Below are 18545 nucleotides of genomic sequence, written 5' to 3'. Positions count from 1 at the left end.
GTTTTAAGTGAATTTTCAACCACCTTTTGAAGTAAATTCCACATTGAAGGCACTCCCAAAGAAACTTCCCCTGAATTCCTTATTTGAATCCTTGTTAAGATTTTTTATTTCTTCCATGCTGAATGTGTCATGAATTTCTACCCATGTTCCAGTAGCATGCACATGGTATTATTCGCCTATTATTGGAAAAAGCTGATTTTAATTATTTTTAATTAATTTCACTGGAAGCTAAAAGCACTGATTCACAAACCTATTTTATGCCTGTTGCAAATTGAAAATTTCCTCTGTGGTATATTGGTACAATTGAACTCCACCTGCATTCAGAAGAACTGAGACAAAAGTTAACTTTAACCATACAGAAGCTTGAAAGCACGCACCACTTGACTCGGGAACATCACCTTCCCCTCTTATCAGGCTTCTGAATGGTCCTTCCCTAAACTAGTGACCTGTTGATGCACCTCTGCCCCATTGTGGATATTGTCTATGGAACTAGTGCATTACAATGTTGAGAACTATCTTTCCCATTGCTCTACATTTGTTGTTGAAGTTAGGCTTGATTGTATTCCTGTTTAGTATTATCTGATTTGATTGGATAACAAAGCTGTTAACTGTACTTTGGTACACATGCCAAATAAACCGAAACCTATACCTGATAGAGGAGGTTGAGTAGATATGATTAAGGAATATAAAATGATGAAAGATATAGATAGGGTTGACAGCGTAAACTATCCCCCATTTCAGGTGGATAAAAGTAGATTTAGGGTAGAGGGCAAGACATTTAGAGGGGATCTGAATGGGACCTTTGCCCTCCCAGAGATTGTCAAGTACTTAGAATGCACAGCTTGAGAGAATGGTGGAAGCAGAATGGCTGGCAGCATTTAACAAGTGTCCAGCCAAACACTTGAATTGCCTCGCATAGAAAACTATAGCCCAAGTTCTGGAAAATGGGATTAATACTGATCTGTGGATGTGTGGGTGAAATGGCCTGTTCTATGGATCTGAACCTCTACTGAAACTGTTGGACAAAATGATTGTGATGGGCGTATTCATTATCTCGGCCAGTAACATTTTATATGTCAGTAGTTCTACAGAAATCCATAAAATATTTTAAGAGTTTCAGTTACAATTTAGATAAATGGAAAGAAGGGTATTTTAATCCTTTTGTTGTCCCTTGTAATTTTAGTGAAAGTTACAGTTACTAAGTGGCTTCGTGATTGTTCATAAATATATAATCAAATACAGGTGCGAGTGGAATTCAATAATTTGAAGTTGAATTATTTTGAGATTTCTCCAGATAATTTTCTTTTGATACTTACAAATGTTTGGGAGGACAAAATTACATTGCTTCGTTTCTCTAAATCTAGTTTGCTGTAAATTTGCACTGTTGGATGCAATATTTTTATTTAAATTCAATCTACCTGTACAGATAGGATTTTGTGTCTATCTTCGGTTTAAACCAGCATCTGTTTCCGACGCAGATGGCCTCAAAGGTTTTGAGTATCGAATTTTGAGTCATTTGGGGGGGGGGGGGGGATTCCAAATTCCCAATACCTTGGTAATATTTGTGTCATAACAAATTAAACTGGTCAAACAATTTGGTCATGGTTCTTGAGTGAATTGATATGCAAACTTTAACAGCCTGCGTTTACCTGGTCATCAGTTAGTGCTTCAATGATTTTGGTCATCAAGTTTGTTCATTTCGGGTACTATTTGCAGAACCTAATTATTTTTTTTGTGGGATCAATATATAGCTTAATGTTTTAAAATTTCAATCGACAATGGAGGATATTATGAGGTTCTTAAGAAGTTTAAAAGCTAGATTCATTAATGTGTAACTGATTAGTTTGATTATATTCAGCACTCAAAACCAGAAGTCCATTTTGATTTTCATGTCCAGGTTATAGAACAGGTTATTCTTTCTGTTACCACAAGCTGGACATGAAAATCAACATGGACTTCTGGTTTTGAGTTCTGAAGTTTGTAAATTTGCCAATAGTTATTAAATTATTAAGTCATAGAAATTGTACAGCACAGGAAAAGGGCTTTTACAGCCCATCTTGTCCATTCCGACTGTGATGCCCATCTATGCCAACCTCGCTTTCCTGCTTTGGGCATCTCCACACCTACCCTGTCCAGTTATCTATCTGCGTGCCTTTTAAGTATCATAATGGTATCTGGCTCTTCCATGCCCCATGCAAATCATTGCAGATAAACACCACTTTTGATGTGGGTGAAAATCTTACCCTACAGATCTCCTTTAAATTTCTACACCCTACTTTTAAACCTGCGCCCTCTTTTTCAAGACCACTTATACTGAGAAAAAGACTAACAATCACCCTCACAATTTTATAAGTCTCCATAAAGCCATCATTTGGCCTCCTACGTGCTAGTGAGAATAAACACAGCCTATTCAATCTCTCCTTATAACTATAGTCAACCTTTTCTCACAACATCCTGGTGAAAGTCTTCTGCATTCTCTCTGTTACCACATCCTGCAACGTAGCAACCAGAACAGTAAAAATACATTAAGTTTAGTTTAACTAATGTTCTGCGTAATTGCCATGTGATGCAACAAGTATATTCAATGCCTCTGGTATGAAGGCAATTATTCTTCAATGCCCTGTCCACCTGTGTCCCCATTTAAGAGAGCTATGGATCTGCGCCCCAAGGTTCCTAAGGTCCTATCATTTACTGCACATGTCCTCCTAGAATCTGACTTTCCCCAAAGTCATTACCTTGCATAAATCTGGAGTAAATTCAATCCACCACCACTCCACCCAACTTTCCAGCTGTCCAATAATGTGCAGTTTTGTTGTTTTCAGTCTTCAAAGTAAATGTTTTGATTTTTTGGAGGAAATGACCAAGCAAAATGTTTTAAAGCCTTTTAATGATTTGACTTTTACCTTTTAAATTGTACTATTTAATAATGACGAGATGTGGATCTTTTTTAGAATAATTATAAATTCTTCACAGTATCAAAAATGCTATTGTAACATGTAGAGAGGTATTGCTATTTTCAGCTTCTGTTTCACATTGTTTTTATTAAATTCTCATTGAAATGAAAATGAATTGAGCAAGTATTTTGAACAAAAATCTGTTGAATGTAAATCAAAATTTAAGATAAAAATTGAGATTTAAAAGGTAAAACAGGGCTCTCACTTAACTTTTTTTCTCTGTTGCTAGCCGGGCAACCTAGGCAGCTATTTAGGTTGCCAAATAATAGTTTAGGTGGTAATGTAAGACGGCTTACGTGTGATAATGTGCTCGGACGAAGTGCGTAGTTACCAGTCGGAATTATGCTCAATGGAGCATTCACATATTATTTCTTTTTCAAATAAAGTCACAAACTAAACATTCATCAATCAAGACCTGATATATACGTCAATGATATGCAGCAAAATTATAATACAGTATCTCAACTCTTTTTACACGTTGCAATGAAAGTAATTTCTATTATTTCCATTTCCAAACACAAATGTGGTTGGATTATTCTGTGTATGATCAACCTCGGTAAGACCAAGCGCAAGCTTGGCGATCGCATTGTACAACACCTCCACTCAGTTCATAATAACCAACCTAATCTCCCGGTGGCTCAGCACTTTAACTCCCCCTCCCATTCCGAATCCGACCTTTCTGTCCTGGGCCTCCTCCATGGCCAGAGTGAGTCTCACTGCAAATTAGAGGAACATCACCTCATATTTTGCTTGGGTAGTTTACACCCCAGCGGTATGAACATTGGCTTCTCCAATTTCAGGTAGTCCTTGCTTTCTCCCTCCTTCCCCTCCCATTCCCAGCTCTCCCACAGCCTACTGTCTCCGTCTCCTTTCTTCCCACCCCTCCCCCACGACATCAGTCTGAAGGAGGATCTCGACCCGAAACGTCGCCTATTCCTTCGCTCCATAGATGCTGCCTCACCCGCTGATTTTCTCCAGCGTTTTTGTCTACCAATGGGATCCCACCACTGGCCACATCTTCCCATCTCCTCCCCTGTCGGCTTTCCGCAGAGACCGCTCTGTAACTCCCTAGTCAATTCATCCTTTCCTGCCCATATCATCCCCTCTCATAGAAACATAGAACATAGAAATTAGGTGCAGGAGTAGGCCATTCGGCCCTTCGAGCCTGCACCGCCATTCAATATGATCATGGCTGATCATCCAACTCAGTATCCCGTACCTGCCTTATCTCCATACCCCCTGATCCCCTTAGCCACAAGGGCCACATCTAACTCCCTCTTAAATATAGCCAATGAACTGGCCTCAACTACCCTCTGTGGCAGATAGTTCCAGAGATTCACCACTCTCTGCGTGAAAAAAGTTCTTCTCATCTCGGTTTTAAAGGATTTCCCCCTTTATCCTTAAGCTGTGACCCCTTGTCCTGGACTTCCCTAACATCGGGAACAATCTTCCTGCATCTAGCCTGTCCAACCCCTTAAGAATTTTGTAAGTTTCTATAAGATCCCCTCTCAATCTTCTAAATTCTAGAGAGTATAAACCAAGTCTATCCAGTCTTTCTTCATAAGACAGTCCTGACATCCCAGGAATCAGTCTGGTGAACCGTCTCTGCACTCCCTCTATGGCAATAATGTCCTTCCTCAGATTTGGAGACCAAAACTGTACGCAATACTCCAGGTGTGGTCTCACCAAGACCCTGTACAGCTGCAGTAGAACCTCTCTGCTCCTATACTCAAATCCATTTGCAATGAAAGCTAACATACCATTCGCTTTCTTTACTGCCTGCTGCACCTGCATGCCTACCTTCAATGACTGGTGTACCATGACACCCAGGTCTCGCTGCATCTCCCCCCCTTCCCAATCGGCCACCATTTAGATAATAGTCTGCTTTCCTGTTTTTTTGCCACCAAAATGGATAACCTCACATTTATCCACATTATACTGCATCTGCCAAACATTTGCCCACTCACCCAGCCTATCCAAGTCACCCTGCAGTCTCCTAGCATCCTCCTCACAGCTAACACTGCCCCCCAGCTTAGTGTCATCCGCAAACTTGGAGATATTGCCTTCAATTCCCTCATCCAGATCATTAATATATATTGTAAATAGCTGGGGTCCCAGTACTGAGCCTTGGGGTACCCCACTAGTCACTGCCTGCCATTGTGAAAAGGACCCGTTTACTCCTACTCTTTGCTTCCTGTTTGCCAGCCAGTTCTCTATCCACATCAATACTGAACCCCCAATGCCTTGTGCTTTAAGTTTGTATACTAATTTCTTATGTGGGACCTTGTCGAAAGCCTTCTGGAAGTCCAGATACATCACATCCACTGGTTCTCCCCTATCCACGCTACTAGTTACATCCTCGAAAAATTCTATAAGATTCGTCAGACATGATTTACCTTTCGTAAATCCATGCTGACTTTGTCCAATGATTTCACCACTTTCCAAATGTGCTGCTATCCCATCTTTAATAACTGACTCTAGCAGTTTCCCCACTACCGATGTTAGACTAACTGGTTTGTAATTCCCCGTTTTCTCTCTCCCTCCCTTCTTAAAAAGTGGGGTTACGTTTGCTACGCGCCAATCCTCAGGAACTACTCCAGAATCTAAAGAGTTTTGAAAGATTATTACTAATGCATCCACTATTTCTGGAGCTACTTACTCAAGTACTCTGGGATGCAGCCTATCTGGCCCTGGGGATTTATCGGCCTTTAATCCATTCAATTTACCCAACACCACTTCCCGGCTAACCTGGATTTCACTCAATTCCTCCAACTCCTTTGACCCGCGGTCCCCTGCTATTTCCGGCAAATTATTTATGTCTTCCTTAGTGAAGACGGAACCAAAGTAGTTATTCAATTGGTCCGCCATATCCTTGTTCCCCATGATCAACTCACCTGTATCTGACTGCAAGGGACCTACATTTGGTTTAACTAATCTCTTTCTTTTCACATATCTATAAAAACTTTTGCAGTCAGTTTTTATGTTCCCTGCCAGTTTTCTTTCATAATTTATTTTTCCTTTCCTAATTAAGCCCTTTGTCCTCCTCTACTGGTCTTTGAATTTCTCCCAGTCCTCCGGTATGCTGCTTTTTTTGGCTAATTTGTACGCATCATCCTTCGCTTTGATACTATCCCTGATTTCCCTTGTTATCCATGGATGTACTACCTTCCCTGATTTATTCTTTTGCCAAACTGGGATGAACAATTTTTGTAGTTCATCCATGCAGTCTTTAAATGTCTTCCATTGCATATCCACCGTCAACCCTTTTAGAATTAATTGCCAGTCAATCTTGGCCAATTCACGTCTCATACCCTCAAAGTTACCTTTCTTTAAGTTCAGAACCATTGTTTCTGAATTAACAATGTCACTCTCCATCCTAATGAAGAACTCAACCATATTATGGTCACTCTTGCCCAAGGGGGCACGTACAACAAGATTGCTAACTAACCTTTCCTCATTACTCAATACCCAGTCTAAAATAGCCTGCTCTCTCGTTGGTTCCTCTACATGTTGATTTAGATAACTATCCCGCATACATTCCAAGAAATCCTCTTCCTCAGCACCCCTGCCAATTTGATTCACCCAATCTATATGTAGATTGAAGTCACCCATTATAACCGTTTTGCCTTTGTCGCACGCATTTCTAATTTCCTGTTTGATACCATCTCCAACTTCACTACTACTGTTAGGTGGCCTGTACACAACACCCACCAGCGTTTTCTGCCCCTTAGTGTTTTGCAGCTCTACCCATACCGATTCCACATCCTCCAAACTAATGTCCTTCCTTTCCATTGCATTAATCCCCTCTCTAATCAGTAACGCTACCCCACCTCCTTTTCCTTTCTGTCTATCCCTCCTGAATATTGAATATCCCTGGATGTTCAGCTCCCAGCCTTGGTCACCCTGGAGCCATGTCTCCGTGATCCCAACTATATAATATTCATTAATAGCTATCTGCACATTCAACTCATCCACCTTATTACGAATGCTCCTTGCATTGAGACACAAAGCCTTCAGGCTTGTTTTTACAACACTCTTACCCCTTACACAATTATGTTGAAAAGTGGCCCTTTTTGATTTTTGCCCTGGTTTTGTCTGCCTGACACTTTCCCTTGCAACCACAGGAAATGCTAGAATTGTCGCTTTACCTCCCCCCTTGACTCCATTCAAGGCCCCAAGCAGTCTTTCCAGGTGCGGCAGAGGTTCACCTGCACCTCCTCCAACCTCATCTATTGTATCCGCTGCTCTAGGTGTCAGCTGTTCTACATCGGTGAGACCAAGCGTAGGCTTGGCGATCGCTTCGCCCAACACCTCCGCTCGGTTCGCAATAACCAACCTGATCTCCTGGTGGCTCAGCACTTCAACTCCCCCTCCCATTCTGAATCCGATCTTTCTGTCCTGGGCTTCCTCCATGGCCAGAGTGAGGCCCACCGTAAATTGGAGGAGCAGCACTTCATATTTCACTTGGGCAGTTTACACCCCAACGGTGTGAACATTGACTTCTCCAATTTCAGGTAATCCCTGCTTTCTCCTCCCCTTCCCAGCTCCCCCTCAGCCAACTGTCTCCGCCTCTTCCTTTCTCATTCCCGCCCCCCCCTCCCCTACCCTCACATCAACCTGAAGAAGGGTCTCGACCCGAAACGTTGCCTATTTACTTCGCTCCATAGATGCTGCCTTACCCGCTGAGTTTCTCCAGCATTTTTGTCTACCCATTCACACAAGTTCTGTTATCCCACTTTCCTTACCCACTCCCTACACATTAGAGGCAATTTTACAGATACAAGTTAACCTACAAAGCCGAAACAACTTTGCGATGTGGGAGGAAACCCACACGCTTGCAGGGAGAATGTGCAAATTCAACACAGACAGTGCCCGAGGACAGGATCGAACAAAGATCTCTGGCGTGTGAGGCAGCAAGTCTACCAGTTGTGCCACTATATTTTGTTTTCTAACACCCAAAAATTATACGTTGATAACTTAGGTTACTAAATTAAAAAACTCTCCATTTTCGGTCTTAAATTTCTAAGTGAAGCTATGTCCCCCTTTGCAGCTACTGTATGTTTTAATTCAGTTCAAGGCTATGGGGCAGTACATTGGCCATAAAGTTGCTGCCTAAAAGTACTAGAGACCTGGAATTGATCCTGAATATGGGTGTTGTCTGTATGGATTTTACTCCTTTTCCCTTTGATCGCATGGGTTTTCTCCGGGTGCTCTTGTTTCCTTCCACATTCCAAAGGTGTGCAGGAACCTTTTTCAGACCCAACCCAAAACATAATATTTTTCAGAGATTCTGTCTGACCTGTTGAGTTACTCCAGCTTTTTGTGTCTATCTTCAGTTTAAACCAGCATCTGCAGTTCTTTCCTACACACACGATACTATACAATAGAACACTGTTTTGTTTTCTCGTTTATAACATTGTTTACAGAGTACTATGTTTACATATTCTGTTGTGCTGCTGCTGCAAGTAAGGATTTCATTGTTCTAACTGGGACGTGAGAGAATAAAACACTGTTGATTTGCATCACTAATGTGTGGGATAGAACTAGTGTACGGGTGATCGGTGGTCAGAGTGGGCTCGATGAGCCGAAGGGCCTGTTTCCACGCTGTGTCTTTAGATTAAACTAAAACACTAAAACTCGAGGGAGTCTAAAGAAGGACCTGTACCCAAAATGTCACCCGATTTCTTCTATCCAGAGATGCTGGCTGCACCATGGAGTTCTCTCGCACAATTAAAGCATGGAATAGTCTTCACCATACCATAGTTACCCAACCAGATGCAACTAGATTTAAGGTAGCTCTTTTTTTCCTCAAGAACCCTTTTTTGCTTAAGTCCAAGTCAAGAGTTGAGAATTTTATTGTAATGTGTCCCAGATTGGACAATGAAATTCTTGCTTGCTGCTGCACAGCAGAATATGTAAACACAATACAGAACAGGAGATAAAAGTTCAGTGTGTCTATATACCATAGACCATATATATACACAATAAATAAACAGATAAAGTGCAATAGGCTGTTATTGTTCAGAGTTTGGTGGAGGACCCTTCATCACCTCCAGTTTAAATTCCATTTGGAATATTTTTGGAGTAACTCTTGCTCCCTGAAGCAAGTGTTACTCCAGGGAGTTACTCCAGCTCCAGAGAGTGATTCTGCGTTGGCTTTCAGCGGTCATGGCGAGGCGGCGACAGGACAGCAATAGCGGCCAGACCTTCCACAATGCAAAGGGAGGGAGAAAGTGCTCTGCGCTGACCAGTTGCCGTGGCAGTGCCCATGTGCAGGGCGGCCGATGATGTGCTGGCCGTGGTTGTGCGCATGTGCAAGGCGGCCGACCGTGCTGGCGGATGAGGAACCGTTGGCAAGCGGAGCCCGGCGGCCCGGACACGGATGACGGGCATAGACGGAGAGTGAAAGAGAGGGGGGCCCGTTCAGAGTTGAATGGCAGGCTTGCCAATCCGGGCAAAATGGCACAGCTTTTAGGTTGCCTAGCGGGTCTTTAGGTGGCAATTGCCACCCAGGCAACCGTTAATTTCAAGCCCTGTAAACCAGGAAAAGGACTGGAATTGAAGAAATGATGGCAAGAAATTGCTATTGGTACAATGGCAAAAAAAATTGGCTTCTGTGACTTGATGAAACTAGCAAAGGCTTATAGCTGAAAGACTGAATAAAAGTTTGTGAAGGTGACTGATTACGTGTGAACCAAGCTGTGCATACATTCAACACCACATCCTAAGTGCACAAAAACGAAAAAGAGTATCAGCTATTGAGAAATACCCCTCAAAGCTAAATTTTTGTCATTTTTCTCCCCACCCCACCTATGGTTTGGAACCCCTGATGTATTTTGCTTTGTGTAAACAGGAAGGGAGTTTCGCTGATTTTGAAAAACTTTGAAAGGGAACATTTCTTTCTCTACACTTGAAAAAATCTTTCTCCAAGAGCAACAGATTAGCTAATAGAAATTTTAGTCGCTGTCGTCAGCTGCGAAAAAAACAATAAGGAAGTTAACACTTGTTTTATGTCTGTAGGGTCACACGAGACAATAAATTTGGCACTGGTAAAAACTGTTAAATCCTGTATTCTCATTAACTGATATAATGTCACAAGGGGCAAAAAAAGTGAAGCAGTGGTGGATTTCTAGATGAAAAAATATTTTAATGGATTGGCATGCCGCAAACCTTTATATGGGGCTCGTAGCCAAAAAATAAACAAAATCATTGACTGAATCATCATGGAATAGCTATTCCGGGAAGTTACGCACTCAGGAGGCTTGAAGTTTCAAAGGCGTGTGAGGCAATTTTTTTAATTTTATCCCATTTCTTATGGCAATAAGAAGGCCATTTGGCTGATTGAGTCAAAGCTATCCCATTATTTTTCTCTTGAACAGGCTCTCGCAAACCCCATATTGTTGAAATCTATTGCACTGAAATCATCAGCATGAACATACACATAAAACAGTACAGCATTAAAACAGGCCTTTGGCCCACGATAAATTATTTGACAATTACATGCACAAATATTCATACGAGTGATGATTTTGAGTAAACAATTCCATTTGGTCTAGAAGTCAACTGTTCAACAAAGAGATTCTAAATGTTGGTTTCACTATTTGCCATAGTGATTCCTGTTCTGAAGTTTGCATTAATTTGTAATGCATGTCACACACAACTCGAGGATATAATAGCGTGGCATTTAAAATCCCAAGGATGGGTTGGGCCATAAAAATGCACCACATGGTAAGTCAATGAATCATTAAGCTGCCTGAGATAAACTGCATTATAGTTAAAACTAGTTTACTGAAGAGTAGTATTTTTAGAGGGAGGAGTACTTTTAGGTCACTATACGCTTTATTTATTTATTTCTCTACCTATTGATCTTTGACTTTACGTGGCTTTTATGAAAAGCTATGTAACAAAAAGGAAATCCTTCAGTTGGGTCCAGCTGTTAGTAATAAAATGACAAATATTGAAAATGCAGGCAGCGTCTATGGAGAGGGAGAGAGGACCTTTCAGCTCAATGCTCTTTCATCAGAACTTCATTTTTTATGGACCATTGTCATTTTCAATGAAGATGAGATACTGTGTACACAGGAATTTATTCCACAGGAAGTTTTATAACATTTTTTGACCTGTACAAAACCATCTTGTTATGGAAATGTCTTCAAATTCCATGTATTCTCTAAGATTCTACATCTCCAACTAGGCTGATGGTGGAGTTCCTGGTGCAATGGTTGTAAATGATTAAATTATCAGCTACATGACTCGGAGCCAAATGGGTATGAGAGTAGTATAGGTGATGGATATTTTCACATCAAACAAACAAAATTGAGGATATAATACTGTTACAAGATAGCTTTGATTTTAAAAGCATTCGCAATCACTTCCCTCCTAATTATTCTAAAACTTAATATGCTCAAATTAAACATTTTTTCTTGTTTATTGGTCTTGCACATGCTGCTTGGGAAAGGAGGAAGCATCCCTTAAGAACTGCCCAAAATCTAAAGTATCGTGCACCATTGGCCAATACTATAATTGCATTGATGTTGCTGAACTTCATTGCCTTCTAAAGGAATACATTGAGGTATATTGTTGAGGTATACAAGGAACTGGGTAATTTTGGTCAAAAGAGAAATGAATAAATTATAGAGCAGCTTTATTGATTAACAAAAAAGATAGTAGGGTAACGATCTCTTTGTCATTGCAAGGAAATGCATTATCTCCAGCTTCCCAAACCTCAGTAAAATACTTGAAATTGTCTCAAAGCTATCCCACCATCATGTCTGAAAACACATCTGCGCCTTCCTCCCTTGCAACATGGACCCGTTGCAGTTCGCATACCGTCCGAACAGATCCACGGACGATGCGGTCTCCCAAGTTTTGCACAACGCTCTCTCTCATCTTGACAGCCGGAAGGGGGGCTATGTGAGGATGCTGTTCATAGACTTCAGTTCAGCCTTCAACACGATAGTCCCAACACCTCCCTGTGTGCCTGGGTCCTGGACTTTCTCACCGCCAGGCCCCAGGTAGTCAAGATGGGAGGGAATACATCGATTACATTGAGCACAGGATCGCCCCAGGGTTGCGTCCTCAGACCCTTATTGTACTCCCTGTACACACATGACTGTGTGGCTAGGTTCAGCTCCAACTTAATAATTAAGTTTGCTGATGACACTGTGGTGGTGGGCCTGATCTCAGACAACGATGAGAAGGCCTACCGGGAGGAGGTGGTTGATCTAGCACTCTGGTGCCAGGATAACAGCCTCCTCTTGAACATCAAAAAAATGAAGGAGCTGATCGTGGACTTTAGGAGGGCACATCATCCGAGGATGTACACACCATTGAGATTAAATGGGGATCCTGTGGATAGGGTGGGCTGTTTTAAATAGTGTCTCCGAGGATCCCAGTGTCTCCGAGGATCCTCCAGTGCTTCTACGCAGCGGCTGAGGAAATCATCTTGTCCAGAAATATTACCATCTGGTTTGGGAATTGCTCTGCCCAGGACAAGAAGGCTCTGCAGAGAGTAGTGCGTTCAGCCGAACGCACTATGGGAACTTCACTCGCCCCCCTGCAGGAACTATACATCAGTAGGTGCAACTCCAGAGCCAACAAAATCATGGGAGACCCCTTCCACCCAACGGACTGTTCCAGCTGCTATGGTCAGGCAAACGCCTCCGTTGCCAGGCTGTGAGAATGGAGAGGTTGAGAAGGAGTTTCTTCCCAGAGGCCATTCGGACTGTAAATCTCACCAGGGACTAACTTTACTGAATGTTTTTCCTTCCAATATTTAATATGTAAAAGAATATGTGTGTGTTTATGATTGTGTTTATAGTTTGTTTGGTTGTTTGTCTATTTGTCTTTTTGCACAAAGTCCGCGAGCATTGCCACTTTTCATTTCACTGCACATCTCGTATGTGTATGTGACGAATAAACTTGACTTGACTTGACTTGAATCCCTATAGTTCAGTACTGAAACAGCCCTGAACCATTCGAAGAGAATGCATTGTACTGTTTTTCCCATCCCTATCTCTTTTGAACCTACACCTTCAATGCCTTGGGCCACAGCATCTGGAACTGAGCTTACATAGCTCCATTCTTACCTATTCATAACCAAGGCCTGGTATGGAGTCCATCTCCACTGCTGCACCATTACTCCTGCAGTCTTAAGCATTCTGCTTTTCAAATGTGACCCCTTGTGCTATCGTTATCTGGTTGGAATTTCACCTCTACTTTGTTATCTGTAAGGATGTGAGCATGAGGAATAGAAGGAAAAGTAGGCCATTTAGCCACTCAAATCTGGTCCAAAATTTGATGATATCAGGGTTAATAATTTCTTGGCCAGTAATCCATTTTCCTTCTAGAAACAAATATTACTCTAATCAAAAAAATGGGTCTTGAATATATTAAATTACTCTGCCTTTGCAGCTTTCTATGCTAGTGTTCCAGGTATTTTAGATCATTGAAGAATTCTCCATCTTTTTGCAGGTGCAACCTCTTAATCTGAAACTCTGCCCTTATATCTTATTTGTTCAATGAGGTGAAAACTTCTCTCAGTATCTCCCTGCCTCCGTACCTCACTTTATACTACATTGAGTATGGACCCAACAAACTCAACATTTCATTATATGTCAACCCTTCATCCCAGGAATCAACTTACTGAATCGTCTCTGTGCTGTTTCCAGCTATTTATCCCTTAAATGTGAAAATTGTTACAGTATTCCAGGTGTGGCCTTACACCACCCCCGTATTTGTTGCAAAGCCTCAATCACTTTGCAATAAAATTTGTAATTCTATTTGTCTTCTCAATTACTTACCATACTTGCTTCCTAACGTTCGGGCCGTTTGGCATCCAGAACCGTTTGTACAACAACGCTGCAATTTCTCCACATTTCATAATTACTTGCTTCCATGATGGATAATCTCACTCTTCATATTTTTCTGCCAAATTTGTGGTTCTCTAACTTTTTGCCAACTTTGTGCTTTTGCCTCAATTTACATTGTTACTTAACTTTGTGCCATCAACAAATTTGGCTACAGTATTTTTGGTCTCTTCATCCAAGTTATTAATAGTGTCGTTGAGGGTTTGGCATTAATCCCTTTGGCACGCTCCTGTGATTGCCAACATGAAAATGACCTTATTAGCCCAATATTGTTTTCTGTTAGTCAGCCAGTTCACTAGGTATATCATCACTGCTAATGCCACAAAGTTTTGCTCTTTTTCTTCCATTCATACTTTTGGATACTTTTATGTGGCACCCTATTCAATGTGTTTTAGAAATCTGATAACACATCTATTGGTTCTGAAGAAGGGTTTCGGCCCGAAACGTTGCCTATTTCCTTCGCTCCATAGATGCTGCTGCACCCGCTGAGTTTCTCCAGCTTTTTTGTGTAACCTATTGGTTCTACATTATCTATTCTGCATATTGCACCCTCAAAGTACTCTAATCAATCTATCAAACATACATTCCTTTTCATAAAACCATGTTGACTCCACGTGAATACATTATAATTCTGCTGCCACATTGTAAATAATAGATTCCATCATTTTCCATTTCCCAAGACAATGAGCAAATTGACAGTTTCCCACTGTCTCCCTCTCTTGACTGGAAAATTAGACGATCACTATCAATGCATTATTGCTGTAGTCAATGGAGATGGTCAGACTTCATTCAGGTCCATCAGTTTTCCTCATACTGGCAAGTGATAATTGTTTTAGTACTTTCCTCTCTTCCATTTACTCCCTCATTTTATATTAATATGATACTTTTAGACTCATCGTCTATATTTGCCTAAAGTGTCAACATTTCCAAATTCCTATTTATTAACTCCCTGGTCTCGTCCTATAAGGGACTAAATTTTATTTGAATTACTCTTTCTTCTATAGCTTATTACATACATGTTCTTGAAACTTGTTTCTCACTCTCATGTTTTAGTGATCCTTTGTGAAAGCTGTAGAAACCAATGAACTTTGCAACAATGTCTTCATTTTTTTCATACCATTCTTAAATCCCTGTCTTACGGTGCGAGTCCACCCACGAGTGATCTGTGGTTTAAAACAAATCAAACTTGTGGTAATCACGTGGAATTAAAGTAGCGGGAACGTCGGAACTCGTAACACTAACGGCAGGTACTCGGGATACTTGGTAACTCGTGAAAATCTTTCAACATTATGAAAGATTTTCACGTCAAATTTACACTTTTACGTGTGCGTGTGTGTGTTCCACTCTGACAGACGCCGTTCCAGTTCCCAGTTTTTTGGGCTACTGACAATCGCATAAGTGGGACAAGCCCATTAGGAAGCTGCTTGTTCTATGCTGTGCATATAGCTCCCATTTCAGAAATGCAGTTCCTTTTCCAAAAGTCTTTCCTACTCCACCTTCCATTTCTCCTCCTACTTGTAGTATTCTTGTTCCATCTGAGATACTAAACTATTGTGATTTTTCTCAATTTTGTAGTCTTTTTAAGCCTAAAACGTTCTGGAAAAAAAAGAAATAAATCTGGAAATTACATGAATATTAGTTTCCTCTCAATTGTTAAGGTCTGCTCCTGTCACCCTGCTATATTGAGATTGCATTTAGTTTTCAGGTGAAATACTTTGTTTATTTGATCAAAATTCCTCACAATTTTGAATACATATTGATTTTAGTTCTTTCATTTTGTTCCCATGTATTAAATTATGCATTTGAAAATTAAGCTGCTTAATTTACAGGTGTCTGCTATTCTTTCATTTACGGGTCCAATTTACTCTATAATTACCTCTTCATTCTTCTATTTGGATTGGGTTGATCAAAGTGGTACTTCCTCATCACTTATGACTTCAATGTAAGTTCATTACTTGAACATTAAATGAAGAGAAGATTGATCATCTTTGTTCCTCGCTCTTAAACAATAAGCCGTTTGGCTGATTAATGAGGTTTGAAATTGAAAGAGTGAGATGCTTTATCAAACTGGGCTTGTATCTGCAAGAGTTAAGAACACGATAGTGAGTTTGTCTGGTCACATCATAGCCCCTGGAAGGGTGGTAAAGAAGGTTCTTGGCACGCTTGCCATCATCGGTCAGGGCATTGAGTGCAGAAATTGGGACATCAAGTTACAAGCGTATATTACATTGGTGAGACTGCATGTGGAGTATTCTATGCAATTCTGGTTACCATACTATACGAAGAATGTTATTGAGTTGGAAAGGGTGAATAAATGATTTGCAGGGATATTTTCAGGGCTGGAGGGCTTGAATTATGATGAGAGATAGCTAGGATGAGGTAGGAGACAGAGGAGTGACCTTATGGAAGTATGTAAAATCATGAAAGGCACAGATAAGGTGGATTATCATAGTATTTTCCCCATTTGCAGAGAGGACCTGAGGGGCATCTTTCTCATGCAGACAGTGGTGGGCAGAGGGAAGCTGCTGTCAGAGGAAGCAGGATTAAAAGGCATTTATCCAGGTATATGCATGGAAAAGGTTAAGTGAAATGAGCCAAACACAGGCAAATGGGACAAGCTCACGTAGACATCATGGTCAACATGGGCGAGTTGGACCGAAGGAAGGGCCTGTTTCCATGGTGTACAACTCTGACTCTCTAGACATGCTAGCCTTGTATTTACTGGAGCTAAGAATGAAAGGGTATTGCTAAGAGATGTAAAATCCTGAGGCGTCTTGACTAAGTGTATGTGGGGAGGATGTTCCCCTTATCAAATAATTTGGAACAGGAAATTCACTATTTAAATATACAGAATCACCCACTTCAGACATGGGGCAAGGGTTTAAGGGGCCATTAATCTCTAAAGGGGTAAAATGTAATCTAGAAGGATCTTTAGAGCTCTTTTAAAAGGCAGTGAAAGCAGAATCTGAATATTTGTCAGGCAGAAATGGATAGATGGTACACAAAAATGCTGGAGAAATTCAGCGGGTACAGCAGCATCTATGGAGCGAAGAAAATAGGCAATGTTTCGGGCCGAACCCCTTCTTCAGCCCGAAACGTTGCCTATTTCCTTCGCTCCATAGATGCTGCTGCACGCGCTGAGTTTCTCCAGCATTTTTGTGTACCTTCGATTTTCCAGCATCTGCAGTTCCTTCTTAAACAGAAATGGATAGAAGCTTGATAAGTATGAGGGTTAGGCAGCAAAGTGGAGTTGAGGTTCAAATGATGAATCCACTATACCTACAAAAATAGATGCTGAAACTTTGAGAAATGACTGCCATGGTATTGTTAATGGTAGCTTTATCTCGTTCCCTGATGTTCACCAGATAACACAGCCCTCAGATCTCCAAAGGAGGGTCCCGACCCAAAACATCATCAGTCCGTTTTCCCTCTACAGATGCTGCCTGATCTGCTGAGTACCTCCAGCACTTTTTTTTTGCTCAAGATTCCAGCATCTGTCATCCGTTATGTCTCTGATATCTCTTTGATTCCAGAAAGTGGTCTGGAATGTTGGAGCATGAAATTCATGACAGTAGAATAGCTTTTATTCCAAGTTTATTTGATTTTGATCAGTAGCTCAGCTGTCATTGAATGCTCTAGGCTTGGATTTCTAAATTGGAGTTTTTCTGGTTTTATTGCCCGCATTCACATGATTATTTATGTGGAATTAAAGCTGGTTTAGCAGTGGTTTGTCTTTTTAGAAATCCTGTTTTTAAAGTCACTGTTTCTGTGTTTAGTGAAATATTAGTGCAAAGTTATTTCAAGCATTAAATCTTTTGCAAAACATTTAAATCAACATATGAATTACATTGAGGATTTAAGATTGTGCTGCACCTTTAACATTCTTTTCGCCACTTGAATTTCTGTTGCCACAACAGGCCACTGATGGTGAGAATGTGAAAGAAGGCCTTTAGTTGAGGGTTAAATGACCTTCCTGCTTTCCTGTATGTTAATAAGCATGTATGAGAGAATAGGTTAGAGGGAAGTAAGTGGAGGAAATTGGATTCTCTGAGACCTCTGAGACTTCAAGAGCTCCAGTGACATGAGGAAAATTGTAATTTCCTCATTTTTACCTGATCCCTTAACTGCAAGTATGAAATAAGTTCTGCTGATACATATTTGAATATTTCAGGGTTTTCATCAACTCCCAGCCCAACTTGCATATACTGATCCAAGATGTCCCATCTACACTTGTCCCACCTACTCACTTTTGACCCATATCACTCTAAAGATTGCCTAACAATGTTACTATGCAAATGTCTTTTAAATATTGTTATCCTACTTGGGCTAGGCAACCTCTTGGAGGTAATGGACAGATAACCTTTTGGGTAAAAAACCTTCTTCAGACTGATGGGAAGGGGAAAGAGAAAGCTTGGAAAGAGACGGAGTGGTGGGGTTAAGCCTAGCAAGTGATAGGTGATTGCAGAGGGTGTTTGTGGGATGAGTAGAGGTAGTGATAAAGGCTAAAGATGAAAAGGGGACCAAAGAGTGACAGTGAGGAAAAAAAAGAAATGTAAAGTCAGTGGGAGGGATATGGGTATGGGGGGAAGGGTGGGAAAGGGGGGGTCAAGGGTAAAGAGGTGAAAGTAAAAGGTGGTGAATCTCTGGAGGGTAGTTGAGGCCATATTGGCTAATTTAAGATGATGGGCCCTTGTGGCTAAGGGGATCAGGGGGTTGGAGAGAT

At 41.1% G+C, this 18545-nt stretch overlaps 1 protein-coding gene across 6 annotated transcripts in view; it reads left to right on the top strand.

Annotated features, from left to right (window-relative positions):
* Positions 1–18545, top strand: part of LOC129697886 (F-BAR and double SH3 domains protein 2-like) — a 213732-nt gene that overhangs the window by 20973 nt on the left and 174214 nt on the right. The gene's annotated exons all lie outside the window — the stretch shown is intronic.

Source organism: Leucoraja erinacea, chromosome 6, assembly GCF_028641065.1.
Source record: "Leucoraja erinacea ecotype New England chromosome 6, Leri_hhj_1, whole genome shotgun sequence".
Lineage (NCBI taxonomy): Eukaryota > Metazoa > Chordata > Chondrichthyes > Rajiformes > Rajidae > Leucoraja > Leucoraja erinaceus.
This window is presented reverse-complemented; position numbering and strand designations above follow the sequence as displayed.